The following is a 25722-nucleotide window of genomic DNA, read 5'->3' on the forward strand; positions in this document are numbered from 1 at the left end:
GAGTCAGGAAGATCCAAAGCTATGTGGTCAGTTGCCACCTCCACCGTCTTCCCATAATCCTCACATCGTGCACTAAATTCTTAAATTATGTGCTGTTTTTTTATAAGTGTTTAAAAAAACAATCTGCATTGCTTATAAAAGAGATCCCATTGTTCTGAAAGTTTATTCCCCACACATAGACATATAATTCTTCTGTGTTTAAGTTTGACCCAAAAGTAATATACAAATATAATAAACAGCAGTTAAGCATCTAATTAACTATAATTTTATTTGTCTTAGAATTTGGAAGAGTTTTTGTAAGAAAGATTAGGATGAAGTCTTGTAAAATAAATTGTATAAGAAGTTGTGTGCTATTGCTGCCTTTTCTTTTACCTCAGGAAAAGATCCATTTACATGGAGCCTCAACTCAGTGCTGCAGTGGCTGATAGCACAAGTTTGTAGTGAGGAAGATGGAATTGAATTCTGCAAACAAAAGCACATTTATTAAGGAGAGGTGATTGAATATTTTTCTTTTAATTAGCAAGCATTTATCGACCAATTACTATGTGCAATTCTTTATCCCCAACATAATGAAAGTAAAAAGGATAAGACAAAATCATCCAGTGTGCCACAAACTGGCCAATGAAATTTACACGTATGTAATTACCAATAATATAACAAAGGGTGGCTATCTGAAACCTTGTTCGATGTTTATAAAAACATCTACCTCAAATACAGGGTAGCTACATGAGTTTCATAATGCATAGGAAGAGCATTAAAATGACCAATTTGGTTGATCCTAAATGTAGTTAATAAATGTATGCACTTGGACAAAGCATTAATGCATCTAGATACTCTGCACCTCAGTGTTTTCATTTGTAAACTACAAGTTCCCACAGTTTTGAAGAAATAGCCTTTAATACTTCTACGACTTCTTGTTAAATACTTAAAACGTATGTATCCCCCATCTAATCTTAAGCTACTGATTTCCTGTGTGCAGTAATTTACAGAAAGTACACAATGCAGTCTGGTCCTTTCATAGGTTTTTCCTGTATTTGCATATGCTTAGAAGCACACATTTTCTACTTGGTTAATCAGTGGACTTTCTAACTTTCTAGCAGTTTCACAGTTAACAAAAGTCCATTTGTATCACAGTCACCATCTTGGAAAACTAATGCTTTGTTCGAATTTACAAATTCCTTTTGTAATCCTTCCTCTTGATTTTTATTCCATTAATTATTGAGTCATTTGACTTTACTTAGTTACCTTATTAACCAAGTACACTATATCCAAAGGACCTAGAATTCTTTACATACTAACGATATCTTCTGTCATGAGTGCTTCAATCTGTGACCTGACCAGTGATCTGGGAAGCATAGGGATAAAAAAGAGAGCATCCTTGATTAAATCAATCATTTAATCAACAAGTATTAAGAGCTGTGAGAGAGATAAAAAAAAAAAGAAGATAATTATCTCTGCTATCAAAGAGCTTACAGTCTTGTTAGAAATGTAATACATGCAAGAGGCAATTAGAGAATAAGACAGTATATAATGAAGTGTTTAATCGGGGTGTGGGTGCGACCTCAGCTTCTTTTGCTGTAAACTAAAGGGTTAGACGAGATGGGCTTTAAGATCACTTTCAGGAATATGATCTTGAAAATTGGAATAAGAGGACATCAATGAAGTTAAAACCTTAAAGAAATAACTTGTCTCTTTGCCAACTGTTTCTTTTCTCTGACCCACTCCCATTTCACTCTCAGCATTTTCTCTTTATAAGGTCCTCACTAAAAAGTATAATTTAATTGGTCACACCTCATGATTGTAAATATAAACTCTTTTGGCAAACAAATACACCATCAACTAAAATAGAATAATAAGCAACTAAAAAATACCAATGTCTAAAAATCTTTAATGTAATTACTTTTGATGAAAATAGACATACATGTTTTCAGTGAAAGCATGAGTTCTAAAACACTAAAACACAGTGCCTGGTTGGATTTGAATCTCAGTTAGAAGAGAGGCGGGTGATTCTTGTTGTGCAGATGAAGCAGTTACTAAAATTACCATCTGAGACAGCCTTGAAAACAGTGCTCATTGAGGGCGTGACATCACATACCACATGACTGCTTCAATCAACCATCATGGAAAGAGCGGGAAATACAAAGACTGATTTAGGGGAGCTGCTTCTAAATATTCTGGTGAGTTAAACGAAGAAGTTAGCATGCAGGAATTTACATTCTCAGATTGAGGTGACACCAGAAGACCATGATCATCCATGGATGTCCTATGAGGTTCATCGCTTTATTGTATCTAGTTGGAATTGCCTAAATAGATTGTCCAGTCTGACTCTGAGTTGCTAAGTTACAGTATAGGTTATATTCCAAACCTCTCCAAGATTCTTGTAAATTTTACAGCATTTATTGGGAAAGAGTGAGACCCCCCAAACTGGAAGAGAGAGATTATCAGGATTCTAAAAACCCTCAGTATCTAACACTGTAACACCTACTAAAGACTGGCCATGCTTTGTTTGAATACCTTATAAGTACCCCACCTCATAACAAAGGCCTCCAATCCCAGTCATTCACCTGATTGTGACTGAAACTGTGTTAAAAAGTGGTAAGGGCCGGGACGGGGAGAAACAGAGAGTCAGCTCTCAGAGTCCTCCTTCTACTCCTAGATTATCAGTTTCTTTAGCTCCTAGCCCAGGTCTGCACGTTCTGTGAGGTCACTGTCATTCCCTCTGCTAAGCAGGGGATTGTGACAAGTTCAGTCAAGTGTTACCTCCAAGTCCACAGCTGCTCCCGAAGTTCTGTCTTCAGTGAAGCACATCAGCCCAATCCCCAGCACCAGGCATGGAACAACTTATCTGACAAGAAGCAGCAGAGGATTCCAGAGCACTTTGCTTTCGTCTCTCAGTGGCAGTAGTATGATTCTATTGCATTCCCCTAGTATGTCAGTTTTCTGGTTCTTTGTTGTAATTTATTCTGCAGGGACCCTGGTTGTCTCACCATTGTTAGGGTATTATGCAGGTCCATCCTTTAGAGGTTGAGGAGCTGATAGGAGCTGGTAGGCAGGAAATAACTGTGATCTGTGTTTCTACATAAGACACATGTGCATGCAAGGGGATGAGAGATGCATGCTCTGAAAATCCTGTGAAGCTTGTGGAGATCCAATAGTGTGCAGTCTCCTTGAAGGAAATCTCCTTGAATGTAAAAGAACACTTGCCAGACTTTGCATCAACTGGCCCCGAGAAAAAGGCATAATGCCTGTTGGGCTTCTTTACATTGAGAGGCAATTTAAACCCTACTTGTGGGTGTTTTCATACCCCATTTACTGAGTATTCCTTAAGGCTGCCAGCTTTGAGCAGGTCCCAGAGAAAGAAAAGACTCTTCAGCTCAGCCAGGCAAAAGTGGAAGCAGCTTTCTCTCTTGGGTCTATGGCCCAGCATGTCCAGTGGTGCGAGAAGATCAGAGAAATTTGTGAAGCCTCCGGCAAGGCTGGAGAGCAGAATCACAGCCTGAGCGCATTAGATTTTGGAGCAAGGCTTTTTGTGGTTATAATTGTTCTGCTGGCATGTTACTGGAATATATCGAACACTCGGAGACACCACGGGATCCCGTGTCCTCGGCTGTTCTTGTAGCAGAGCCATGGGATTAGAAGCACCCAGCAGCAGCGCATTGTCAGCGTGATGGAGTTTGCACAAGACCGACCTTAAGCACTTTTTAAAGTCACATCTAAGTTGCTAGGGCAGGTGTCTTAGACTCACGTGGTACCTCTTTGGCTGCATCGCCATCCTTCCCTGCCCTGCTACCTGTGGCCTCATGAGAATTCCCACAGAAGCCGCCTGCCAGTTTACAGGTCGCTGAGGATGATACACTCTCCCCACCCAGAAGTGGATGGTTCCTGCGTTACAGCTGTATGTAAGAGTGGGCTCTAAGGGCAGATCTTCCTAGCAGACAAAACCTTTAGCAACAGTTTTCTAGGAGACGTGGCCAGGGACTCTTCAGTGGCTAACGTTTTGGTCAGGTGATCAAAAGATGAGTGACAAGAAAAATTTAAGAATTTTCTTTAAGACTTCTGCTGCTTCTCATGGGCCAGGGGAGAGGCCGTCTCCATTCTGGGGAGCCTCTGGGGTCCTGGCTAGTACCCGAGGAATATGACATAGCGACCTAGGCAGGCAGGGTCTTCAGGAAGGACAGTCTGTGTTATTCTTCCCTGTAAGGACCATGACCAGCGGGGTGCCATGGCTGATAGCAGCGGGAACATGGACTGGGCATTAGAGGAAAGGATTTACCAGATTCCGTCTCTGAATTCATTGTCATTACAGAAATGAGGACTGTTGTCAGTACCTGTAGTGTATACATTTATACAGAAAACACACACACACACAAAGCTCCCTGCAATACCAGTATTTCAGATGCAATGAGATTGGCCATGGACTCTCCTCTTCCACCCAGTCCCTGCGTTCAGATGGAGCGGAACTATAGTTCTTTTCTTCTGTGAGTGTGAAGGAGTGAGATCCGCAGGGCAGAGAGGTGAGGCCAAGTCAACAAGCAGCAAGCAGCTCCATCTCAGGAAGCTTGGGGTGGAGGGCTTGTCCCTCCATCTCCCATGTCCTCTGGCCCAACATCCTGTGTCAGGATGACTGGAATCACTGCCAAAGTCCTAAAAGTCATAGTCAGAGACATGACACAAATTCTTCCCGTTGATACTTAAGGCAGAGTAGACATGGACTCCCAGGTGGTTCCTAACCACAGTGGGGCCAGAATAGATTTGGTCTGTGCAGGTGAACCCCTCTCTAACTTTCAATACAGGTTCACTCCAGCCTGTTCATTAATTTCACTTGACCCCCACATTTTCTGTGTCTGAATTTTTGAATCCCACTTATTCCTTGTCTTTCCACACCCTCTTTTATTCAGTGTCTGACTATGATTGTTAAGTTTATTATTTAATGTCTAGATGGTAAGATAATAAGGCAGGACTCTAACTCAGTTAGAAGAAATAGACTTATCAGAGATAAGCACAGTAATGGACAGAACTTTGTGTCCACCCTTTGAGAGGGGATGGGACATTTTCAGTTCTATTTGTTGTACTTGTGTGATAGTGGGAAAATATTATTCTCCTTGTTACTAAGCTTCTATTTGATAAGAAGTGATATATGGATGTTAGGAGCCAAAGGGATGGACTGGTCACCTCTTTTGTCATGCTGTTCTTTCTATATTGACGAGGTTGAAAAGCGGAAAGCCCTATTTCCCAGGCTCCCTTTATGGTCAGTCCTGGATGTGGATCCTCCAATCCAATGCAAGGACTTGAGATTGAAAGCCAAAGTGAGGCAGAGACCATGCTTCAGGAAGACCAATTGCATCTGCTGACAAACAGTATTGAGAAGGCATTTGGTTTCTCTTTTCAGCATTAGCCGTGCACTGGTGTCTCACCAAGTTGATTGGTATTGAGAGCCAGGCTCCAGGAATCCACTGGCTGAAGTACATCGTACCGGGCGTGGCATTGTTCTGGAGCGGGTGGAGATAGCAGTTCACTCATTCAGTTCATTCAACAGATGCTTACTGAAAACCTGTCATGTTCCAGACTCTCTTCTAAGTCCCTGGCATATCAGTGAACAGAGCACCCCATGATCGCTGCTCTTTTAAGCTTACCTGCCAACAGTTTCTTGGTTTTGTGGCTTATGCACTGTTTCCTTAACAGGGACAGTGACAGTGTGTCCTTGGCCAGGGAGTTCCTGACTATAAGGAAAAAATAGCAGTTCCTTTGTGTGCGGCTCTGTATATGACTCTGGAAGTCATTTCAGGAAACTCATTTGAAAGTCTTTTTTCAGTCTTCCCAGAGATTTATGTGTTAAATAACATCCTATATTAAATTCCTTCTTGTTTAAGCTACTTAGAGAGAATCATGTTCTCAGGAAGGGATGCTCACCAATAATGACTATCTTGGAGCGCTCATTCAGTCCCCCTTTGGCCATGTTGAAAGTCCCACACATTCTTTAATGTCTACCCAGCTAAACTCTCACCTCTGACTCTCTGACGCTTGTCTGTCCCCAATGCAATTAATCGCTGTTTCCTCTAAGCTGCCCTACCATCATAGCAGTTTGTAAATGCTTCTTGTATAGGGCTTAGAACTGGGTTGCCTCTCTTGCTCTCCTCCTGTTGCCCATTCAACGCACAAGACAGGGACTGGGTCTTGTTGACTTCTGTGCCTTTGACTGCTGACAGTGTCGGGTAAATTAGTTAGCCATGTTTCATTTGCTCGTATATTAATACATGAATCACAAATATTCTTCTTACAAAAATGTTTTTAACTGCATTTATATACCCTTCTTTTCCAAATAGATTTATTTGTACCACTTTAAACATTATATAGTAAATTATTCTTGGATTTTATGTTTAGGAATAACATTAGAAATTAGGTAGTCCAAACTCCTTTACAGCTCAGGAATTTCAGGCCAGAACACTTTGGTTTCTTGTTCCATGTTTAGTGTTCTTTTGTCTTGTTCTACAGTTCCTGATAACAGATTAGCTTGACCTTGACCTGGTTTGTAATTGTCTTTGTAGCTCCTCAGAGCTCCCCATGCTTTGCAAGTGAGAGGGTGATTGGCCAGTGAAGAGCTCAGTCCCTCAAAAGTGTATTTATAGGACTTGAGTTGCAGAGATGGGGTGTTCTTCATTTAGAGCAAGTGCCTTTGTCAACCAATAAGTTCATGGACACTAGAAAAACTGTCAAATATTTGATTCTGATTCCATAAGTTATATATCACTCTCCTCTGCATTATAGCTTTCCTCCATGAGGTGGAAAATGATTCTAAATATGAATGCATTTGCTATTGTTTATAAAATTGGAGTACAAACTAGTTTGGTCAAAAACAGTATGTTAAAGAACACTTTGTACAGATTTTCCTTTCAGCACTGAACCTATTTTATTGTAAGCATGTCCTTCCATTTCTCTCCCAAGAGATTGGACTCCCTGAGAACAAGCCTCGTGTCTTCATGGAAGTAGATTTAATTCCTAACAAAGTGTTTGGCATAGCCTGTATGTTTTATGTTTTTTCAGGAAAGTTCTTGGACAGAAATAGGCTATCTAGGCTATCTGTGAGACAACCAAACTATTAAATTTGCCAAATTAAATGAAGTGAAACCAATTTATTCCATCCCCTTAGACTAAGAGTTTATTTTTTGTAGAAATTGATAGGTGCTTCCTACTAGTTTATAAATTGGCCATTTAACTTTAACCAGTTTCTGGAGGCCTTTACAGTATTTCAAGGAAGAGGAGCATTTTGTTTTCTCTGTATTAGTTCTTTGCAAAGGCTGCTCAGTTCTCATCCCCAAATTGCTCCACAAGGCGTGGAGTGTCTGGAGTACAGGCGTGGCAGCACTTTGAAATGACCCCAATTAGCAAACTTGACAACTGCTTCCACAAATACAATCAAAAGTGGAAAAGGTTCATTTTTAAGTGGTACTTCTGAGAAGTGTGAACTCATGATGGAAAACATACTCACATAATCACTTACAAATGAATCATCTTGAAAATGAGTCCTACACAAGTTAGATATAAAACACTGTGGTCATCACAGAGCACACGTGTGAATGCTAATGAGTGTAATGTGAGGCCCTTCATGTTGACTGTCGTGGTGGACCAGCAGGTGCTGTATGAAGACCATGGACTAAGAAAGACAGTTGTTCAGGAAGAGTTTCAAGTGAAGCTGAGTGACAACGATTCCTGCATGCTTTAGAACAGGAAGAGCAAGCCGGAAGGACTTTTTCTTGATCTAAATTCAAAGACATTGCAGACTTAAGTGCCATAATAAAAACAGGAATCAAATTTAGGACTTGAATGCTTAGCTCACTCAATCTTTTTGTCGTATTTCTCAGATGAGTTGAAGAGTAGATGATAGGTCATTTGGGGATGAATTTTTATACATCTCAGGGAATATAACGTCTCAGACTAGCAAAAGTAAAAAGACAGTAAGAATTTTTTTTTCCTACAAGAAGCTCACCTGGATTACAAATACACATTGACCATAAATTAGAGCCCCCAGACCCAAGCCTTTAACACTCTTAGTGAAGAGTTAGGTCCTGTAAGCAATTAATGTGTTAACTTGATTCATTAATGCAGAGAATATTCACGATTTTTCGCCTCGGAAGAGACGGATTCTGTCATCGCTTTAATAGCACTCTGCTGGAAATCAAACACAATTTTTATTCTAGGGAATGATTACTGTGTCTTGTTTAATTCTCCCCTAACAAATGTCAGCACTAATGTATTACAGATTATTCAGTCAATTTGATGGTTCCAGGTGAAAGAAAGGAACACAAATCTCTTCTTTTAGTGTAAAAAGGGTCAGCCGGATGACTTCCCCTGCAGGAGCCGAGATGAGGCTTGACATGAATCAATCAAGAAGGCTCAATTTTACAGTTATAGTGCCTAATGCCTAAACATGAGCGTACGGGTGGAAATTAGCACCCGATTATGAGCATACATGATCTTCCCCTGGAAGACAATAATATTGGCATTAAGCTTCTCAAGAGGGAAGATGCTGCTGGTTTTTAATATGTCTTAAATTATGTCAGGAAAAACACTGGAACATCACACAAAAGCCACAGTCAGTGTCTATTGCTATCTCATAAAGCTGGAGATCTTTACAACAATATTGACACAGGAGCAGGCAAGCAAATGTCAGCCAATATAACATATGAAATACTTAACGTAACCAATTTTCAGCTGTCAATCAGCAGGGAATAATGACTGATGCAAGGAATCAATACGCCACAATTGAATTCCAGCTCACAAACTTGTTTCGTTCTGTGCTATAAAAGACTGTCAAATGTCACACCCCAAGAGATGCAACAGGATTCCAAAGATTTATTTATTTCAAGCTCTGAAGTCTATTAGCAGTCGTGCTCCTTTGCTATTGGAAATAGAGCTCCAGTGACATTAAATTTTCAGAAATGACAACTCGCTTTTCTGACAAATTAATGATAGGACTTTCTTAGTCCCGTATTTATTTATTTTTTGCCAACATGAAGTACAATTATACTCAACCAATTCTTGGGATTTCGGAAAGCAAATATTTGACATAATTTGTCAAGTAAACTGCTCACAGAGCCAGCCATTCTTAAATAAGTTGTCCTATACATTGTAAATAAGTGGAAATTGCATATGACAAACCTTAGGCTTATGTTAAATCCAAACCTTAATATGCAAATGCTTGATCGCAAATTAAATCTATAAAATTTATCTTCCCCGAATAACAGTATTAACTTCTAGTCTCCCTACTGCATGGTTAACTTTTAGGAAAAAAATTCATACATCCGTGTAAAAAAAAAGCTGTATTATCCCAAACACCGATAACTTATTTTATCTCATTCTGTGGTGGCAATTTTAGAGTTGATAGTCTGAACCTATTTTTTTAAATGCTATTTTAGTATTAATCAAGCCGCTTTTAAAATGTAACTTTGATGTGATGTAGTAACTAGAGAGATGCTTCCTATAAATGGGGAGAAAAATAAAATATAGAAAGTTGCTCTCTACCGTTTTCTTGGTGTTCCCACAGGAACATTTTTTTTTTCTTTTCAGCCCTATTATTATACGTTCTGCTAAATATTCTTCCCGAATCAAAGAGGAAGAACATGAGTTTTATAAAAGAAAGGAACACTGTGTCAATGGCGACCTCCTAGCAAGCAGTCTTTTTCCCTTTGGGGCCAAAGGGAAATACAAGTCACACACCCTTCTAAGCAAAATGAAGCAACAAGTTAGTCATCCCTCAAGATCCAGTTACACGCAGTGGGCAGGTACAGATTTCTGCCGTTACCAATGGCTGTAAAGGCAGGGCAAAGTGAAGGCCTGCCACTCTTTGGGCCGGAGCTCACAGAGGCATCGGCTAAAGGAGCACAAATATAACCAGGACTCTTATTTGGTCAGGCCCTTGCCTGTGGCCTAATTTTAGGCTTTTTTTTTTTTTTTTTTTTTTTTTTGCATAAAGTGCCAGTGTGGTGGGACCATATATCGGATGGACTTAGCACTCCACGGGGGCTGATCCCTAGGGTAGATTTTATGATCTCATGTCAACTACCATTATTAAGTTGATCTGACTTAGTATTAAATATTTAAAAGGAAATTATTATCTTCAGATGTACTTGGTGCAAGAAAGATAATAAATCCCGAGTAGAACACGTTGAGAATCTGATGTTTGTTTATGAACAGACCAGCAAGACGCCCACATTGTTTACAAACGGGAATAAATACTGTTAAGGCAGAGTTACTCATGTGGTTGAGTGGGCTGATTGAACCTGGAGAGAACATCTTGGGCAGAGCTGCTGTATCCTTCATTTGTTCTTCACTGACAATGATAACATCGAGCTGTAAAAGTTGAGATTGAAAGGCCACTAGTATGTTGTCTAATTTCAGCTGCAGAAGCTGCTGTGCTCTCCTGGTGACTTTATGAGGGAATAAGATTATAGGTCACAAGAGCTTCTTTATTTCCCACCTGTAGCTTCTAACAACATTTTATTAAGGATTTTCCTATCTTCTTTCTCTGACCTGTAGGGGTTGAAATCCTAACAGCTGTTGCAGGATCTTGACCAAATGGTATTAACATAGGTTACTGACTCCGAAATGAAGTTGCCTTTTATCGGAGCTCTATTTCTGGATGGCTACTAATATTTTTACTGTGCTAATAAGATAAACATATCATTAGGTAAATAAAAAAGGAGCCCTTAATGAGGTTCAACAGTTAGAGCTTCATGTGTGCTTCACAGAGAATCACACCAAGCTATTATTATTTGAAGGTTTAGTGTTAATTTGTAAAACAAACATGTTGGAGAGTCGTCCATAAATACCTTCTTGACATGCGGTTGCTTCCTGGCTTGTTTAGATGGTTTTTTAATTACTCGCTCACTGACTAGATCTCCAAAATAAAAACTAGAGGGAGAATTTTAATTCATATACGTATAGTATACCATCTTATTGGAGGAGAGAAATTCTTGTTTTCAAGAATTGTTTTTGAGACGAGATGTATGGTTTCTTGCCTGGATAGTTTTGAAGAGTAATGAGATATTTGCAGGACACTTGGAGAGCAAGGGAAGGTGCTAATAAGGACCCAGTACTGTCAGTGGTCTTCACTCAGAGCTATACTTTAACTGAATAAATGTAAACACAATAGAACAAGAACACCCTATTCACCACTCTGGTAGACTGAAAACTGGAGGCAACACATGGGTCACATATATTCCTGTATTGTTTTATGCCAAAGGCAATGTTGCTGTTTTGTTTTTTTTTTTTTTTTAAAGAAACTGATTGTATTTTCCAGACATTATCTCATTAATTCTAAATCAATTTAGTTCCAGACACAGTCAAGTTAGACTCTCTTGAGGTCTTTTAGGCTTTAATTTCTAAAATTGTTGACAAACTTTTACTACTATTAAGCAAATCGATTGGAGAGTCCACTTCATTTTTTGCTGTTAGTAAAATGTGAAAAAAAAATAAAGTTCCATTTGTTCTGTAGTCAGAGGGAGGATTTGAGAACACTCTGACAGTAATTGTGTTTATATGAAACAGATCAAAAAGAGTCAATCTGGTGTTTTCAGCTGTCTTAATGACAAAATCAGATTGTCTGCAAAGCTGATTCAATCAATAGTGGAGAAATCGGTTGATTTGGCAAAGTGTGATTGGAAAGAAAACCAGTGGATTCAGTACAGTCATGGCCTGTTTATCTAAGAACCAAGTATCTAATGTGTTATTTACATTGAGGCATTTCTCTGCTCTGCATTTGTCCTTATGAATGTATACATAAGTCTAGTAGAGAAACACTGATTGTATAGGATATCTTTGATTATTAAAAGGGATCAGATTGAGAAACCACCAAAATTTAGCTGTTGAAAATTTGGATTATGTGTTGCTAGAAAGACTCATTAGGTAAGAAGGGTAAGAACTAAATGATGACAATAGGGATATATTTCAAAGGCATGTATTTAATCTAAAAAGAGGTGAATATTCAAAACTAAGTTGATTTTATTTTAGAGGTTTTCTTGAGCCTCTCTTTATGTCCACCTCTTTTTTATATAATACAATTCTTACAGGAAAATTTCAGTTTCTAATCTGTGTCAACTTCTTAGAGGTTAACAGAATTGAAATGCAAATATCAAACTGGGCAGACCCAGTGTTAAAGCTTGAATTGGGTCCCCCCAAAAGATGCTGAAGTCATAACACACAGTTCTAGTGAAGGTGACCTTATTTGGAAATAGGGTTTTTGCTGATGATCAAGTTAAGATGAAGTCATTAGAGGGGGGGATAGTCCCATATGATTGTGTCCTAAATAAAAAGGAGGAATTTGGACACAGATATGCACACAAGGAGAACATCTTGCAAACATGAAAGCAGAGATGGAGCGATGTGTCTACAAACTGAGGAACACTAAGGATTGCCAGCAAGCCACCAAAAGCTGGGAGAGGGACATAGAACAGATTCTCCTTCCCTCAGAAAAAACTAACCCTGCCAACACTTTGATCTCAAACTTCTACCCCCAGGGTTTTGAGACAATAAAATTTGATTGTTCAAGCCACTCAGTTTGTGGGACTTTGCTGTGGCAGTTTTAACAAAGAAATACACCCAGTAATCACAGACCAGTATGTGTTATCAAACTTTAACTTTTTATTTTTTGATTTATTATAAGAAGACAAAGAATAAAATCAGCTGAGGACCTTCAAGTCTCCTATCAATTGCATCTTTTCCTTGAACATGGGTCTGGGGTAGTGTAGTCGTCCCAAATGTGCTTGAGAGTCTACCACAGAAGGTACAACTCCTGAAATTTCCAGAACATTCTAGATCTTGGGCTAAACAGGATTTTACTTATCTTTGGGCAGTATCCTACTAGTGTACCTTGAGAAGAGAGAGAGAAAAGTTTCTTTCTTGAAACTTTACATTGGAAATAAGTTTTTTTCCCTTAACTGTTTTATCAATAAAGTCAAAATAGAACAAAGATTCTCACCAAAATGTGGAGGCAAAGCTCACTGAGTCAAATTAGTCAGAAAGCCTGTGTGAGAAAGATACGGCTCCACTAGTCCCCTCTGCATGGAAACCAAGTCACGTGAGTCAAATATTTTAGAAGACAAGATAGCTAAATGACCTTGTGTTTGTGTCTGAAAACCAGCTCATTTGACTGTTAAGTACCTGATGCCAATGCCTTGATGGAATTGATTTATTCCTCACCAAAAAATGTTTCTCCTCCACTAAATATACAAATTGAAATTAAACTGACTGACCTAAAAAGAAAAACATACCATGAACTCTCTAGATGAAAAGAATATTTTCTCATAGGTTAATATTTTTTTCAGTCTTATCATAAGGACATTACATAAGCACAGATTTACTTCATATGCCCATTTCTTTCGTATTTGGTTATTATTTTGAGATCAGACCTCCCAGTGAATTTGTACATTACTAAACACTAGGGAAAATGTGAAATGTGCTGTTACATAATATTGTAAAACATCTCTATTCCTCTCTCTCTCTCTCTCTCTCCCCTGCAACTCCGCTCTTTCCCTCCCTCCTTCTCTCCCCTCCTCTATCTTATTTCTAAGTGGCCCCCGTTCACAGGTGAGAAATGGCAGGATAGCACAATAAACTTGGGAAAGCAATGATGTCATTGAAAGAATGAGGACCAGCACTTTCAGCCTTCTGATTGGTAGCCCGATATAATTATTCTCTAAACCAAACTTCCTGTCCATGTACTTAGCATGCAATATATATTGGGTTTAAAATGATATTTTCAAAGCCTCTTTGCAATGCCAAAAGTACCATTATGTAGCCTATTCTCTTTATTAAAAGATAATACTAAAAGGTTATGTAAAGGCAAAAGATTAAATTGTTTAAAGTAAAAATAAGGGCCCTTTACAATTGACTTCTTGCCTGCATTTTATAAAACTAAAATGAGTTTATTTTGCTAAGTCAAGCAGTAAAAAGAAGGAAATACTTCTCTTTTATAGCCATGTACCTCTAAAACCACTGTCCAGGAATTTTCCAGCACTAACATTTTTGGTCTGCAGAGACCAAAAATATGCAGATAACGTTAGTCCCAGCAAAGATTCCACAATGTAACCAAGCTTTCTTTACATACACAGGGGAAAACAAACCCATAGACTTATTACAAATTTCAAAAAATGTGGCCTCATAAAACTGTCATTCAGAGACCAAAAAGGACTCTGCTTTATCTGCTTCGTGGTGGACCTTAACAACGCCTCTGAGCAAACGATGGTCAACATAGTACTTATGCAGAAAACTGTGACAACTTGCAGAGGGTTCTTTTTCCTATGAAAATATTAATACTGCTGCACAAGGTTTCATAGGATGCATGGTGACTTACTAACAAAGAAATCTGAAAAACCCTTGAAAGCAGGACCTACAACAAAATTAGAGAGTTGCTCAAATTCTAATAGGTATTTGTTAAGGGTCTAGAAGGTATGCAAATTTTTTTCTATAAGCCACAGAAATTTCTCTGTCTTTACCAAAAATGGAATTGTCAGTAAAACCTGGTAAGCCTCATTTGGAAACGTTGCATTCCAAAAAGAGCATCTTGAGGTTGGGCGACGAAATTCTAGTCAACTATTGTACAGTCTTCAATTTGGGCTTCTTGACTGAAAGTAAGATGACACTGATGGACTGTCTGGGTTGGTTTGCTGTATTGGGAGTAATTTCTGATTAATTTACAACATAGTATTTGTATATTGGCCCCAAATAATCTTTTTTATCTTATGTATTTTTTAAAGAAACTTGTCATCTCAATCACAGGTTAAATATGATAAAAGCAATCATAATTCACTTACCAAAAAAGAGGCACCAAATTTACATTATCACCTTCCAAATTTGTTCATTAAAAAATTCTCTTCAGAAATATTACAGATAATAAAATACCATTTATTATTTTTCATATTAATAACTTCTAGATAACAATAAAATTCCTCTAAGTTATACATGTAATGATATTATGAACCTTGCTTTCTCCTGCCTGAAAGTATTGTAAAGATATTTAGAAACAAAGAGTCTTAGACTTTTGGATTTCAGAGGTCAGGACATTCTCTTTTTAAAAAGTGGGACTGGGGAAGGATCAGGAGCAATGTAAGTTTGCTAACTTATTTTGTCAAGTAAGGACATTATTATTTTTTTTAAAAATCTGTCCCATATCACCACTATTTTATAAAAGAGTCACTTTATTACAAAAAAAAAAAAAAGAACTACGATAGATTCTTGTGTTATGTTCACAAGACAGAATAGTTGACAACTTTACCACCACATACATAAAAATCTTGTCTTATTTTTCTCATTTTGTCCTGAACTTGTGAAGACTTGCTCAAAGCCAGCCATGAGAATTGGCACATGGAAACCACAGCATTGTATTTCCTTAAGAGGAGAAAGAAAATTAAACATAAATTCTGCATTTTAGAAAAGACATGTTCTAAATTAAGGATGCCTGTTTAAACTCTTTTGGCTATCTGGCTCTCTATTCATGGTTATAATACATGGAGTTTTTAAAGAGACAGACTCTTTGCAGCTTCTTTTCTTGCAGGAACAAGAAAACGCGTGTGGCTGTTCAAGTTAAGTGGCCTGTGTGTGTATAGACGTGGGGTTTAGTCAGGCTGCCACCTGGGAAGATGTTTGCGGCTTTAGGAAAGAGCAAAGAAGAATATGTTGACTATAGTGGGTGATGATCTTCAAAATCTCTCAGTTTTACCTTTGTGACTTTGATTTTGGGAGATCAAAGAAATGAGTTCCCCACCAGTGACAGTTTTTGGATGAGTTATGCCCCAAAACTCCTAAAGTTATTTTGTACTTTTAGATGATGTCATCTTACACTTGTATTTATTTTAGACTAAAAATATAATAGATAATTTCTCTGACTTCCATAGTTAGGAAAAAACATGAGCATGTTTTTTGTATAGTTTCCTTCTCCTATTAAAAAAGAAATAAATAGAGCATCACATATCTTTTATTTTTCTCTTTTAGTTCTTTTATTATGCTTCTGAAATAAAGGAGGAAAATAAAACGTCTCTAAGTTATACATATGATGGTATTATGAACCTTGCTTTCTGCTGCCTAAAAGTATTATAAAGATATTTAAAACCAAATATGTGTGTTTTTACATATACGTATTGTCCTAATATGAAGAGTAATAGGAGTTATTTAGTCTTTAAAGTAAAATGATTAACTATGATTTAAGAAATGTTGATTAAATAGCTTGTACATTGACACCTTTCTAAAATTTCAAGATAAACTTTAACAGCATGAAAATTACGTGATTTTTTTCTCACTCAAATTTTAAAATTAAATTAAATTAAATCCATGAAACATTGGATTTGCAGCATTGCATCTAAAATCCAGGATCCTACCAAATTCGGGCTATTAAAAATGTTCTTTATCTCAAGCAGAACTTTGGCAAAACAGTTTCAGAAAATGCAGGGTAACAGGACAGATTTTTCCATTCTATCAAATCATCTTACTTTTGTGGGTTTATGTCACGACCTAAGCATTATTCATTCAATGTGGCATTAAAGGACAGTCACATTTATTCAGTGGAGAATGTTTTTTTCTTTTTAATGTTCAACTCATAAAACTATGTCAAGAGGTGATAGAGTTTTGACAAATTGATTAGAACTAAGATGGTTTAAGTTGGAAAAACTCTAACGTACATGAAGAAGACACTACAGAACGTACAGAAGTTTCAGACACTAATAATATGAGTCATGTGAATCCAGTTCGGCAGCAGTGATGCTGAAACGTTTCTTACCCTTCGGATAACACGATAAATGTGAGACAACGCTCCTAAAAGTATCTCACCACATATTTTATAATATCATGGGTCTTTTAAAGGATAATTTACTGAATCTGTAAGAAAAAATATAGCAGTGATATTTAGTACTCTTCAAGAGACTTTCAATCCAAGAAGAAAAGGCACTTTATAAACTCTGAAGCTCATTAACCTTCATAAAATACTGGTGAGTTAGGTGGCAAATGTTACTCTTCTCAGTTCATAGATGACTGAACTGAAGCACCAGGAGGTTAACTGATTTTTCCAATTCATAAAGCAAGTCACAGCATAAAGGGCGGTCACACAGAATTCTTGACTGTTGGCTCATGTGAGGCTCTACTCTCTGGATAAATAATTTATTAAATAAGCAGATTATAATTTACTGGATAATGCCATAGACATTTGTCCAAGTAATTTGCTCCTGATGCAATTATAACTCTCTAAAGGGACAAGATTGTCTAATTTCCCCAAATACTGTAATAGTCTGAATCACTGCAGGTGAGTAATTGAAGGAAATATTCCAGACTGCTTTTATACTAGTGAAACTATTAAACATATATGACTATTTTGAAAGAATTAACAGTAACTTACCAATAAATAAGATAAACATCACATTTAATACACCTTCTATGAGGAACATTTCAAATACAATAAATGGGAGAAAATTATATACATTTTTATTTATTGTTGCTAAGGCAAAAGTGAAAGGATATCTGCTTGTTTAAAAATAAGGGATGATAAAAAAGGTAGGAAATCTACATATAAAAACATATTTGCTAGGGTATTATTAGAGCTAGGTGATGGGTCTATAGGAGTTCCCTTTTATTATTTTTCTAACATTGTATAAATTTTAAATTCTGTGTCACAAAATTTTAAAATAAAGTATCTAGAACAGTTTCTAGAACATGTAAAATAATTATTCAAAATAAAAAATAAGATTGAAGAATACACATTTCACAGTGGGTATAAGTTTGACATATTTTGGCCAGTGATCTAGAGTGTTATTTTATACCAAAAGCTATTTAGGTGTATAGAGTATTCCCAAGTTGTAAAATGTTGAAGGATGAGCTCGTATGTTAGCTTCATTTTTTTTAAGACAAAACAGAAAAAAATGAAATAATTTGCTCAATATTAAATATTGTGGTCCTAGAGAATTCTTTATGTTTCTTGGAATTTGGGGACCCTGTTGGACACATAGTTTCAGACAACGGCAGGCTGTCTGAACAAATCACAACATCTTCATTTACATTGACGAAAGTGAAATTGCCATCAGTTTAATTATAGTCAAGAGAATTAGAATAAAAAGAAAGGGAGACAAGATGAAGAAAGGAAGGAAGGAGGAAGGGAAGAGAGGGAAGAAGGAAGCCAGCGGCTTCTGGACAACAGGGAAAGTTCATAAACTTTACCTTGCACCTTTCCTTCTCTCTTCCTTCCCATCTCGTTAGGTTTGTCTCTCATTGTTTATCACTTGAACGATTGTAATGGCATATGTATGAGTTTTTTCACTCTGTTTCCTCCAGCTTCAATCTATTTCACAGGCCATTGCTAGTCATCTAAGCACAATTATGATCATATTAAGTCCCCCACTCACAAACTTCCAAAGGTTTTCTGTTTTCCACGAAATTAGGGGAAAAAAATCTCACTTGGGAATCAAACATCCTTCACAGTATAATGACTACCTACTTTTCCAGCTGCATTTCAATTCTTCTACTACTTGATATCGCATGTTTCAAGCAAACTTAAACCTGTTCATTTTTCCTGAGTATGCCTGGGCTTTCAAGTCACTCATGTATACATACACACGTCGAATTTTGGCATCCATCTTTCTCAGTGCCTGGGATGACGTTTTCTCATCCTTCTGCCATGTCTTTTGCCTTTTGTTCCTTGGACTTTGTAGTCAGTTCTGAGTCTCAGTGCACAGAAGTGATGAGAGATGTCTCATGAGTAGACATAGAACAGGGAACTCTGTCTTCCTGGTAATCTTGGCTCTGTTTTCTCTGTTAGGCCTACTCTTCTAATAATTAGAAATCTATCATTTTTATTCTTTGAGAGTGTAGTCATCTTCTTCAAGTAACAGTATTTCAGGTTTTTTGGCTTTGGGGAACTAATTTCCCCTTACTGTCAGTTCATGGGATGATAAGACAAGGAGGCGTGTAATGTGGAATACATTGAGCTGACATATATAGCAGGGAGAAGTGATGGTCACTCTATTCTAGGCTGGAAAGTCTGCAATTTTGGTTATGTGGTAGCAAAACTTCTGTTGAGTGGTAATGTCTTATAGTGGAAAACAGAAAATATGACAACCAAAGTTAGAGTTTAGGGACATAGTAGAAAATTTTGGAGGCTCCTTCTCTCTGTGAGAAAGCAAAAATGTATGGCTTAGAACTTAAAAATAGTGATCCTTGGATGATGGGAAAATTAAAATATGAGTCCTAGGCTATAGTTAATTTCAACAAAGGGAGAAAGATGAACGGGAAAGTGTGAAATTGTGCTGGGACCTGGAGAAAGCCTCCCCAGATTTCCCTACTGCTTATTGTTTCCCCTTCCAGTCAATGGAAACCATTGGCACCATTGTAAAGAGCCATAGTAGAAATGTAGCCTGGCGTAAAGGGGCAGATTGATTGCCACCACGCTGCGTACTGTGTTTGTGCATTGCTCTCAGGCCAGGGACAAGCGAGAAGCACTGAGACCTTAGACACTGAGACCCTCACACTGCTGGGATCTAGATTCCAGGCTTATGATAATGCAAGATCTCTGGCTCAGTTACTAGTTTATGGAATTGGATGAATGCAAATAGAAAACCCACAAACACTTGGAAAATTGTGTTTCTGAGAAACCCCACTTCGATTTTCCTTTCCAGTGTTATCTCCATAGCCAAACTCTATGCGTTTTGGGTGTGGCTGGCTCAGTATTTGGTCTCCAGTTCAGATGCCTGATTGACTCAGATCTGGTCAATTAAATTTCCACATAGCCTAGAACACAGGGATTGCCTCATAGATGGACAGATGACCTAAAGTGGCCAATAATATGAGAGGTAAAAATTCTTTATCTGTTGTGGTCTAGAAGAACTTATTAGAAGTTCTTAACTGGAAGAACTTAAGTTTAGAGTTTTTGAAAGCCACTCAAAACTTTTTGCTTGAAATCAATACAGGAAAGTAGATCTGAGAGATTGGGGAATGGAAAATGCCTAAGAACTGAACATATTGTTTAAACTTATGAAGTATCTATATGTAAAGACAATTCTGTTCATAAACTTTTCTGTTCTGTGAGGGAATATATTTCCTTTTTCACTTGTGTCGATTTGGGATTCAGTCTCCAATAATAGAAATTCAGTAATTACCACATAAACAGAATTGAATTAAGTTAAATTGAATTGAGATTGTTTCCATTGCCACAATTTAGAAGATTAAAACGATTCATCCATCTGATTAAAGATATACCTAACAAAAATTAACTACAGGGTGGATTCTACTTTGGGACGATAGTATTCCTTTGAGGTAATCTTTTCAATTCCCACTGTAATGCTTAAGAAGCACCAAAACTTGTGAACTCAAAATGACACTGAAAATTAGCGCCAAATATTATTCTAGTGCCAGAATCTGGGAGGAATTTCCACTAACAGCAGAGCTAATAGAACAGAACTGAAAAAAACACCCATCATGATGCACTGCAGGATGAAAACAAGCCTCATGATCTGAAAGTGAATGAAAATATTTATCACTCGCTATTTATTCCCTATTTCCAAACAAGTAGGCTCTAAACAAACTTGAAAACTCAGAGGCACCTTGTACTGCCCAGTGCCTCTGTTCCTCTCTTCCCTTAACCCTCAACCCCACACACCCCTGGTAGTGCTGTTAGCGTGTTCTCTGTGAGTAAACTTTCTCCAGGTGGGAAGTAAGATAGAATACCAAGGGTCTATTGTCAGCCTGAGTTTTAGGAAGCAAGTTGAGAGAAACTCTCATCTCAGGACACCATAACTTCACAAGCTACATGCCTAGCAAGGCCAGATTTGGGATAGGAGTTGTATGTTTCTGTTTAACTTCCAGTTTTAGACCTAAAAATACTAAACATGTGCACAGAGAATGAAGGGAGACTGAAGATTCCATACTTTATTGACTAATACATTTAAGTGTATGTAGATTTGATATTTCCTGAGGATTGGGCTCATTTCATTAATGAGATTTCTCCTAGTTTTAGAGTAAGTAAAAAAGAAGTAATACACTATGACAAAAATGAGGCATGACCAACTGGAAGACTCAGAGAAGGAATAAACCTCACAAAAGGAAATGACACAAGAAATGTAGGAATATCTTTTTTTTTTTTTTTTTAATGATTTGCCATTCTCAGTATACAACAAGAATCTGTGGTTCTTTGATATGGAAAGAGAAAACTAAAGGAAAAGCTGTCAGAGACTATAAACAACTTGATGATATAAAAAAGTTCACTGAAACTAGGTAGGATTACATGAAAATTAAAAATTTATTGACTAGCAATATGAAAGTATTGTTGGAAGCTTTAAAGAATAGGATTTCAGCTTTTTCAAGTTTTGACTGACCTTACAGTCTTTGACATCAGATTTTTCTAATTTTTTTTTCTTTTTAGTGCAGAGTTGTGGAATAATGAATCATGGATGAAAAGTAGAAACAGGAGATTGACAAATGTAAGGAGAGGAAGACGGCATCTCTGTTGTACATAAACCAAGTTCTCTAATGGTTGAGAGCGTTAGTTCAATCTTAGTGGGTTATATGTTCCCCTGGGGGGTAAAGACTTCAAAGAAAAGAAAGTGAGAATTTATTTCTGCTATTGTATATGACTTGCTCTTGGGGAAAAAAAACAAAACCCAAAAAACATCAACAACACCAAATTCATAGAATCAAAGGGTGCGATGGTGATTGCCAGAGGCTGAGGGGACAGGAAAATGAGGAGTTACTAATCAGAGGCCATAAAACTTCAGTTAATCAAGACGAATAAGTTCTAGAGACCAGCTGTATACACTGTACCTATAGTCAACAACAGTGTACTGTACACGTAATTTGTTAAGAAAGTAGATCTTATGTTAAGTGTTCTTACCACAATCAGATAACAAGGTAAAAAAAATTTTTTTAAGAGAAAAGTGTTGAGAAAAAAACAACAAAAGTACCTGGCACAGGAGAGATTTAATGTATAATCGAAGATAACTTTCTTTTGTTACAATTGAGTTTTGTAGATTGAATAACTAAAAATTCAGAATTAATCAATCTCCATCACAAACAAACTTACCAGTAATGAGGCAGGAGAAAAACTTAAAGATTTATTGTTATTAATGAGTTAAAACACAAGAAATTAAGGGAGGGGGTGGTGAAAGTTACAGAAAAAGTTATGATGATGTGCATTAAATTAGTCAAGTGGGATTAAGTCAAAATACTCATTAGAGATTTGTTCTTAAAAGTATTTAAGGCTTAAAAAATATATGCCTGAAAAGCAAACAGATAATGAAAAATAAAATGCTAATAATGATAATCTTGTTCCTAATCCCCCTTCCCAACCTGGAAAGTGAAGAGAGATGGTGACAAGACATGGGACAAGTACAGACAGGTCAGTATTGCCTCAAATTATAGAATTCGTTGTTGACTTTGATAAGTAGATAAATATGTTTAAAATGTTCTTTAAAAATAAAGTATCACTAGTAGAATTTCTAAAAGCTTAAAATATATTTCTCAAAGTGCTAAAGACTTAAAAAGATGGGAAAACAAACAAGCAAGTAAACATTAGCACAAAATGTTAACAACATTAGAATACTGTATTACTGAGTAAAGCAAGCAGGCTGTGAAAATAAAAGTACGGTATGGGCTCACTTGTTAAACTCAAGAAGAAATAACTAAAATGTTAGTGGTGGTTATATTTGGCACAAAATTATAATTTTTTCTATATAATTGTCTTTGTCTTATACATGGAGTACAAAATTACTTTTGTAATCAGAAAATAAGCTTTTCTTTTAAAAAGAGAAGAAACAAATGTAAGCGCCGATGTAGACTATTTCTAGAGGGTGTAGCGGAGAAACAAAGAGTTGAGGAAATTTGAGAACTTGAGTGTTTGAAGCAAGAATTTCGAAGTATATAAAAAGATGTACATATTTGTGGGGCGAGAAAGTGGAGAAGGTTAGCTTATATTTGCAGCTGTGTTTTTCTCAATTTAAAGACTGCTTCTGCGAGCACGATTTCAATGGGCAGAAAAGCATGATTGACCCTAGTGAAATAACGGAGTATATAAAGTCTGTCTTCTGATTGCATCAGTTCCTTTAGTTTTTTGTTCTTATCTCTTATACCTGAGCATTCCATAGCCAAAAGTTCAGTTGGCCTTGTGCAATTAATCCAGCTGCAAAGAAAAATATAGGGCCCTAACCACAGTATAATTTTAAAAAGTGTTGAAATATAAAATCAGGCAAGCAGTTTCAACAAGTATTGGATTTTTCCAGTCTACCTTCTTTTGGAAATGTCATTTGTTGAAATATTAGGAAAAAAATGTCTGCCTTTGCTTCGCCAGTGCCTTGACAAGTGGTTGATAATCAAAACTACAATATCTTCATATTTCTTCCCACAGCAAAGTCTCTTCTACGTGATTCATTTACGAGCATTAACATTGAAGTAACTGATCACATTTCAACCAGGCCTCACCAGGAGTGATGTCAGTTAATAATGCTCCGTGTCTTAAGTTAGATTAATTTGCATCATCTAGTAGGAGGGGAGACATCCTGGAGAAACTAAAGGTCTCTCATCATGACTGTGCTCTGGCCTAAATCTTATGAGTCACACAGGACAAGCAATTCTTTTTGCCCCTTTTTCCTTTCTTTGTTCATATGACACCAGTGAAGTTTGTGGATTCCTTTTGAAAAGAATTAGTGAAGTCATTCCAAAGATGGACACACAGGGGTCAATGTTGAGGTTTTTAGAGGCTGGCGTAAAATAACCATCACTACTGTCTGTTCCACAGGGCTCCTTCTGACTCTTATCTTAGATGGACTGTTTTAAATCTCTCCCATCCTGTCCACATTGATTTTGATAGATGTTTAATCAACATTCATGTCTTCTAAGTATGAAACCTTGTGCAATCAATCTTTGTAAAATAAAGCAATTACAATATGTTTATTAATTTGTTCATTTAATCTTTCCACAAACTTTTATTTCGTACTAAGTTTGGTCAGACATTTGCTAAGAAATGAGGATATAAACATGAATAACACAAATTTCTACCCTGATGGAGTTTATGATCCAGTGGGGTATGATTTCAGAAATCTTTATATTCCACCATTCATGATTCTATTAGCTCTTCTACAAGTAAGTTGGAGGGTGTGGAGGGAGAGGTGGGAAAGGCAGGTGAGATACCTACCGGAATTTGCCATGGATGTCATCTCTTCCTGTCGGTCCTTTCCTTAGCATCTCTGTGAATTAGAAGAGCAAGGTCTGGCCAAAAGGGAGCTCCGTCTGCCTCCAGGGGTCAGTCTCTCCTTGAAAATCCTTCCCCGAATCGCCTGAAGCCACTTCTGAGGATCGCAGACTTTCAGGTAAGAAGAAGTCTTCAAGAATTTTTCTTGTACAGAGAAACCAGTTCTACGTTTTCTTTCAAACATGAACTGAATCTCAAGCAAGTTTTTCCCTTTGATTGAGATGGAAGGACTTGTGAGGGTGCTGTATGTTTACATGCACTTTCATATGTCTTTGAAACCTAGACAAAGATTTTTGCCTTAGGCCACTAAGGGAGTGAATATCACAAAAGGGATTAGCATGCTGTGCTTCATAGCATCAAATCTTGGATTGAGGTATTAGATCATACTTTTAATTCAAAAAAGCTTCACATATGTCCAATGCAAGGCAGAATCATGAAGGCACATGACTGAAAAGAGAAAAAAGATTGGCTTTAATTTGAAGTGAATCTACTATGATGGTTTATTTGAAAGACAACACAAACTTGTGCATTCAGGATGCTAACATTCTAGCCCCACTAAGAGGCCGCCCCATAACCACAGGTACGTGCTATTTAAGATCTGCCTGCTTATTAGGAACCCCTCCTTCATTCTACCCTGTCCCAAAAACTCACTTAGCAATTAACAAAATGAAAGCATTCTCTTTCTGGAATTTTGACTTTCAGGTGGGGAATTTAATTTGCAAAACTGCCTGCAACTAATTAAAATGAGTAGTCACTGTTGGTTTCAAATGGATTATCTCTGAGAAAAATCACACTTCAGATTGTCAAAAGAGGGTTTATATCCTGATTTTGAAAAAGCATCTCCTTCCATTGTAAATGCTTTCTCTGTTCAGCCGACTGATGCTCATTCAAATTAATGGAATCTGAAACCTGAAGCCACACACTGAAGCTGATTGATAATCCAAGGTTAGTTTCATACATAGATGCTTTACATCAGAGTATTTTTGAAAGAGTTCTTAGTCCTTTTTCCTTTCTCTTCTCATTTCTTTTGCTTCTGACAGCTATTTCTGTTGCGGAATATACAACCAAAGAAGTGATGTTGTAGATTTAGTGACTAAATTTAAAATACTTTTTAGCTCACCAGATATTTATTTGTATTGAGCATTTTCACCAAGACTCTTCACAGTTAATTTCATGTATATAATCCAGTAACAATCGTGTCATAATTGGAGGAGGTATAGCTATAATGCTGCCAACTTTAAAGCAAAATTCTACATGTCTGAATACTTGAACATTTTTTTGTTGTTGTTTAAGCAACCTAACTTTTTCAAGTTTAATCAAAAATTCAAATTTCAACCCATTTGAATACTAATATGGACTTCATTTTCTTACATTGATCAACTTGAATTAATTTGGTTAGTCTAATTATAATAAAATAGGTCTACTAACATTTATCATCTTTAGAGAGTTGATAACAGGAAGTGTTCACAATGTGCCTGTTTCTATACCCAGTACTCCAATTTTTCTTTTTTAAG

The 25722-nt window shown here is 37.1% G+C and overlaps 1 long non-coding RNA gene across 2 annotated transcripts in view; it reads left to right on the top strand.

The window, feature by feature from the left end:
• Positions 1-376: 376 nt before the first annotated feature.
• Positions 377-25722, top strand: part of LOC123616473 (uncharacterized) — a 93910-nt gene continuing 68564 nt past the window's right edge. For both annotated transcript variants that reach the window (XR_012499385.1, XR_006724470.2), the window contains exons 1-4: positions 377-493; positions 21389-21446; positions 22320-22360; positions 24199-24326. This is a non-coding gene — a long non-coding RNA (uncharacterized LOC123616473). The remainder of the gene's footprint in view (positions 494-21388; positions 21447-22319; positions 22361-24198; positions 24327-25722) is intronic.

This window comes from Camelus bactrianus, chromosome 2 (assembly GCF_048773025.1).
Source record: "Camelus bactrianus isolate YW-2024 breed Bactrian camel chromosome 2, ASM4877302v1, whole genome shotgun sequence".
NCBI classification, from domain to species: Eukaryota; Metazoa; Chordata; class Mammalia; order Artiodactyla; family Camelidae; genus Camelus; species Camelus bactrianus.